Source organism: Pristiophorus japonicus, chromosome 25, assembly GCF_044704955.1.
Source record: "Pristiophorus japonicus isolate sPriJap1 chromosome 25, sPriJap1.hap1, whole genome shotgun sequence".
In the NCBI taxonomy this organism is placed as follows: domain Eukaryota; kingdom Metazoa; phylum Chordata; class Chondrichthyes; family Pristiophoridae; genus Pristiophorus; species Pristiophorus japonicus.
The window spans coordinates 15,447,166-15,452,909 of NC_092001.1; positions in this window are offsets into that span (position 1 = coordinate 15,447,166).

Below are 5,744 nucleotides of genomic sequence, written 5' to 3' on the forward strand. Positions count from 1 at the left end.
ATAATAATTCCCCATTCTCAGTCTCTAAGGGAACAATGTTTTCATTTATTATTTTATTGCTTTCCACATACATGAAGAATCTCGTTCAATATGTTATTATATTTCTTGTCACTTTTCTCTGATTGTCTATATTTCCACTTTTTCCATTTTTTTGGTCGTTCTTCGCTGATTTCAGAGACTCTCCCAATCCGCAGGTTGACTATTATTCTTCACAACATTATAAGCTCCTTCTTTCAATCTAATGCTTTACTTACCTTCCTTACTTATCACAGGTGTGTTACTGTCACCTTTTCTTTATCAATGGAAATTATTTTTGTTGAGAATTATGAAATATGTATTTAAATGCATGCCACTGCTTAACTATTGCCATACATTTCAATCTATGTGTTTCAATCCACCTTCGACAACTCGCCCTTCATACCTATGTAATTGGCTTCATTTAAGTTTAAGACACTAGTTTCGGGCTTACCAAGTCACTCTCAATGTAAAATGAACTTCGATCGTATTGTGATCAGTCTGTCTCAGAGGATCCTTTAATGTTAGATTGCAATTATCCCTGTTTCATCACACAATACAGGTCTAAAATAGCTTTTTGCCTTCATGGTTCCATGATGTATTGCTCTCGGAAAATGTCCCGGATGTATTCCACAAGGAAGAGGAAGGTCATGGATTGCAGGAGCACATCAATCGACTGGGTAAGTGGCAGAAAAGTGGCAAATGGAATTTAATTTGGAAATGTGTGAGGTTGAGCACGTGGGGAGTGCAAATAAGGTAAGGATATACACACGAAGCGGTTGGCTACTTAGAAGTGCAGATCAACATAGGGACATTGGAGCGCTTGTCCACTAATTCAAGAAAGCAGCTTGCCAGGTGGATAAGTTGGTTAAGAAGGCATACAGAATGCTTGCATTTCTTGGTCGAAGCGTAGAAAACAAAAGCAGGGAGGTGATGCTTAAATTGTATATTCCTCTGGTCATGCCTCATTTGGAGTATTGCTTGCAGTTCTGGTCACCGTATATTAGGAAGGACGTGACTGCACTAGAGATGGTGCAGAAGGGATTTAGGAGGATGCTGCCTGGAATGGAGAATCTTAGCTATAAGGATAGATTGGATAGGATGGGTTCTCATTGGAAGAGAATGTTGAACGGAGACCCCAATAAGGTGTATACAATTCTGAGTGGCCTGGATATAATAGTTAGCAAGTGCCTCTTTCCCTTGGTTAAGCGGTCAATTACAAGGGGGCATCGTTTTAAGGTGGTTTGCGAAAGGTTCAGAGGTGATTTGTGGGGAAGAGTGTTCACGCAGAGGGTTGTGGGGTGTCTGTAACTCACTGCCTCGAAGGGTGGTGGATGCAGAAATACTCACCACATTTAAAGGGTGCTTGGATGGTCATTTGAAGTATTGTAAATTGTAGATTTACGGACCAAAAGCTGGTTAGTGCGATTAGACTGGATAACCTCTTGTTGGCTGGTGCATCGACGATGGTAAGTACTGCAGGGAATCGAATACAGCTAAAGTGAGAGATGCATAGAATTTACAGCGCAGAAGGAGGCCCTTTTGGTCCATCACGGTCGCGCCACACATCATGATTGCTACTTGGGAACACAAAAGTTTTTCAGTTCTGAGCTCATTTTTATAGGCGTTTAAAAATATCAACTGCTGAATACACACTGCTGGTTTTTACATTTTACCATAATATAACACGCTTTCAGATTATAATTGAAAACGTTACAAGGATGATGCAAACCAGGTTTATTGATTGGAGAAAAGCACATTTTGAGCAGTTGTAAATAGAATTTGGTAAAATAATAGGGTTAACAATATTGGCAAATGAAGATCTAGAAAAGCAATTCGAAACATTTAAAACTATATGCAACAGAGTGTAAAAAAATATATTCCACTAAAATGAAACAACAAATTGAACACGAATCAACCTCCATGGAAGAATACAGCCATAAGTGAACAAGTGAGGGTATAGAATGATGCCTCCCTTAAGTACTTAGACAGTAGGAAGGTGCATGAAACGGTGGGAAATGAAGGGTTTAGGAGAAAAGAAAAAACAAAACAATTAGGAAGGCAAAGAGGTACTATGAAATTAATTTCTCGTGGAACATTAAAAAAACAGTAAAATATTTTGTAGGCACTTCAAGAAAAAGGAAGCGTGGGATTGGAACATGGCTATTAAAGGCTGGACAAGATAATAACACAGGTAACGAAAGAAAGATGGCAGAAATATTAATAATTATTTTGCTGCAGTGTTTACCACCATTGTAAAACTTGTGGACATAACATTGGATTAAGAGATTAATAATGTGATAAGTGCATTTCAAATGAAAAGGGCACAAATTAAACAAAATAATCAAACTCAAATGGGATAAAAGCCCTGCTCCGGATGGATTCCATTAAAACATTTTAAAAGAATCAAGGGAAAATATATTAGAGGTATTAGTACACATATTTCATAATTCATTAGAATAATTCATTAATCAGAGGACTGTGGGAAAGCTAACATAATACCTATATTTAACAAGGGGGACAGTAAATGTGGAGGGAGTTATAGACCAGTCAGCTTAACATCAGTGATATGCAAAATAATGGATTTTCAAATATTGGAGAAAACAGAAAAACATGCAGCAACCAATAATTTAATAATGAATAGCCAGCATGGAATTCAAAATGGAAATTCTTGTTTGACCAACCTTATTCGATTTTTGACGAGGGAACAGAGAGAGTAGAAAATGTTACAGCAGTAGATGTAATATATCTAGATTTTCAAACGGCATTCGATAAGTCAAAGGATACTGTATCAGGGGACAAGTAGCAGAATGGATTGCTCGTTGGCTTCAAGACAAAAACTAGAGAATAGGAGTATAGGATAGCTACTGACAGTGGTAGAATGTGGCTAGTGCTGTTCCACAAGTATCAGTGCTGGGAACAGAATTGTTCAAAATTTAAATTAACAATGCCTTCTTTACAATCAACAATGAAAATTTCTAAATTTGTGAATGACACCATATTGCGGGGGTGGGATAGGTTGTCAATACTGAGGTTGTCAGGACTGCATCTAAATTACAGGGGGACATTACAACATTTGGAGAATGAGCATACAATCGGCAAATGAAGTTCATCACCGATAACTGTAAGGTATTATATGTTCGAAGGGTGCGAGTAGGTGGGGTAGAAGAATAACTGGATCCGGGAGCACAAATGCACAACTTACTAAAACTTGCGGCTTAGGTTAGCAAGGCCATAAAAAATCAAACCAAGCACTAGTATTTATTTCTGGAGGTATATTATTGAAAAGTAATGAAGTTATGCGAAACCTGTAGCGAGCCTTGGTGCCCACATTTAGAGTACTGTTTACAGATTTGGTCGCCACTTTATAAAAATGACATATATGCACTGGAGACAATACACAAAAGAATTACATGGAAGTTACTGTATTATTTGGGATTTGAGTTTGACCCTGTCCTTTCACCAGTTTCTCAAAACAACTGTCCAAACATTGTATCTTCTCTGCAGCTGCTACCGTCAGTTCACTTCCGAGGAGAACAACTGATATTTGAAAGAAATAAAGCGGGAATGCTGACCTGGACTGCGTCTAGATTACACACTTCCTATTGTAATTGGAGGGACGCTACATCTCTCTGAACTGATGGTTCTTTTATCCGAATGTTATTCGAGAAAGTGAATGAATGGACGCTAACTTTAGACCATAGACTATAAATAATCACTGTTCAATAATCACGAAATAATCTCCAAACGATAATTTCTCAACTTCTTCATTTTCTCATGACACCGAGTAATAAAGTAACATATTAATCGCATCAATTAATTTTATTCAAGTTAGGCTGTGGGCATCGCTGGCAAGTTTGTTGTTCAATGCCCATCACCAGTTGTCCTGGATACAGCTGACAGGCTTATTAGTCCACGTCAGAGGGGCAGTTAAGACTCAACACCTTGGCTTGGGACTGGAGTCATATATTGACCTCGACTTGGTAAGACTTCTCCATGTGAACCAGTTGCGTTTTCACAGCTTTTTATAACCAGAAGTTTTCAGAAACCGAATTCAAATTCTCAAGCTGGCATGGTGGGATTTTAGCTCATAGACTCTGGGCTATTACTCGAAGGCATCAATAGGTCGTCGAGTAACATAACCATGACATCACAATACCCGAATAAATTGTCTCAATTGCCATATTGTTCAGCAGACACTTGAACTCCTGGTCGACATTTTTCTTAACTTACTATATTGCGAGATTATGATTTATGAGTGACATGCAACTAAACTCTAAACAAATTTACTCGACACGGATTCACGATTAAGCAAGATATAAGGAGGAGGGAAATCTTTTCGAGATACATCTAACAGGTTATGTGTCCTTCTCACTAATAATCTATAACAGAACCGTGATGTCTGGGGGCTGTTCCGATTTGGACCGCGCTCTGACGTTGCAATTATCTTTGTCGGTTACAATGCAGAACGGAAAGTTACACAGATTTGTACAAACACTTGGCAGAAGTGTCGATAGGGATGATCAATTTATTTACGTTTGGGGCCTGGATGGAAGAAGGAAATCAAAGGTGTTCAATTCAATTATCTCCTTCCTTAGTATCAGCCGTGGCTCAGCTGGTGGCACCCGCGCCTCTGAGTCAGAATGGTGATTGGTGTAAGTCCCACTCCCGAAACTTGAGCACAAAGTTTAAGGCAGACACTCCAGTGCAACACTGAGGGAGTGCAGCGCTATCGGTTTTGCTGGCCTTCAGATGATTCATCGGATTACATCGGATATGTCACAGAAACACGCTATTCAGCCCAACCAGTCCTTGCCAGCGTTTCGGCACCACTGCAACCTCTGCCCACCTTTTGTCATCTCATGCTTAAACCTTAGCCCTTTATTCCCTTCTCCAATATATAGTTATCTCGCCCCCACTTAAATGTTACAATACTACTTACCTCAAATACTCCCTTTGGTAGAGACTTCAACATCCTCTCCACTCTCTGGATAAATAAGTTTATTCTGAATTCGCTATTTCATTTATTGTTGACTGTCTGTTATTGATGGCCTCGAATTATGCTCTTCCCAACAAATGGAAACAGCTTTAAGCGGGGAAGGTAAACCGAGGCTGCGTCAGCCTTCTCCTGTGGATGTATAAGATCCCAAGCAAATTTCGAAGAAAAGTACAGGAGATATGACCGCTGTGCTGAAAAATATTTGGCCCTTAATTAACATCGCTGAAATCACATTGTCTGGTAGTTATCACATGGCTGTCTTGTAAGCGTGCCTTGGAAAAATTGGCTACTGACTACACTTCAAAAAATCACGTTGCCAGCCGGAGGAGTCTCCTGGGCAATTGCTGGGTTGTTGGACAAATAGCCCGGCTCTGCACCAGCGATATTGATTTTAAAAGTTGGTGCAGCTGATCCACGATGGTGTACATTGAAAGATGTTAAGTTTCGGATGAAGAAAACCAGAAATTTGGAGCCTTTTAAATTGATTACGACAGAGCTATTACCAAAAACCGCAAATGCAGTGAAAATCAATTCTGTACGCAGAGTGATTTATATAAGAACATAACGACATTATATACAAGAGCTGGAGTAGGCAATTTGGCCGTGCGAGCATGCTCCGCCTTGCAAATATATCATGGCTAAACTTGTAACTCTTATCCAACTTCCGGCACTATCCCCTTATCCCTTAGTGCAGTTAGTTCTCAAGCAATAAACAATCAGTAATGTAAGA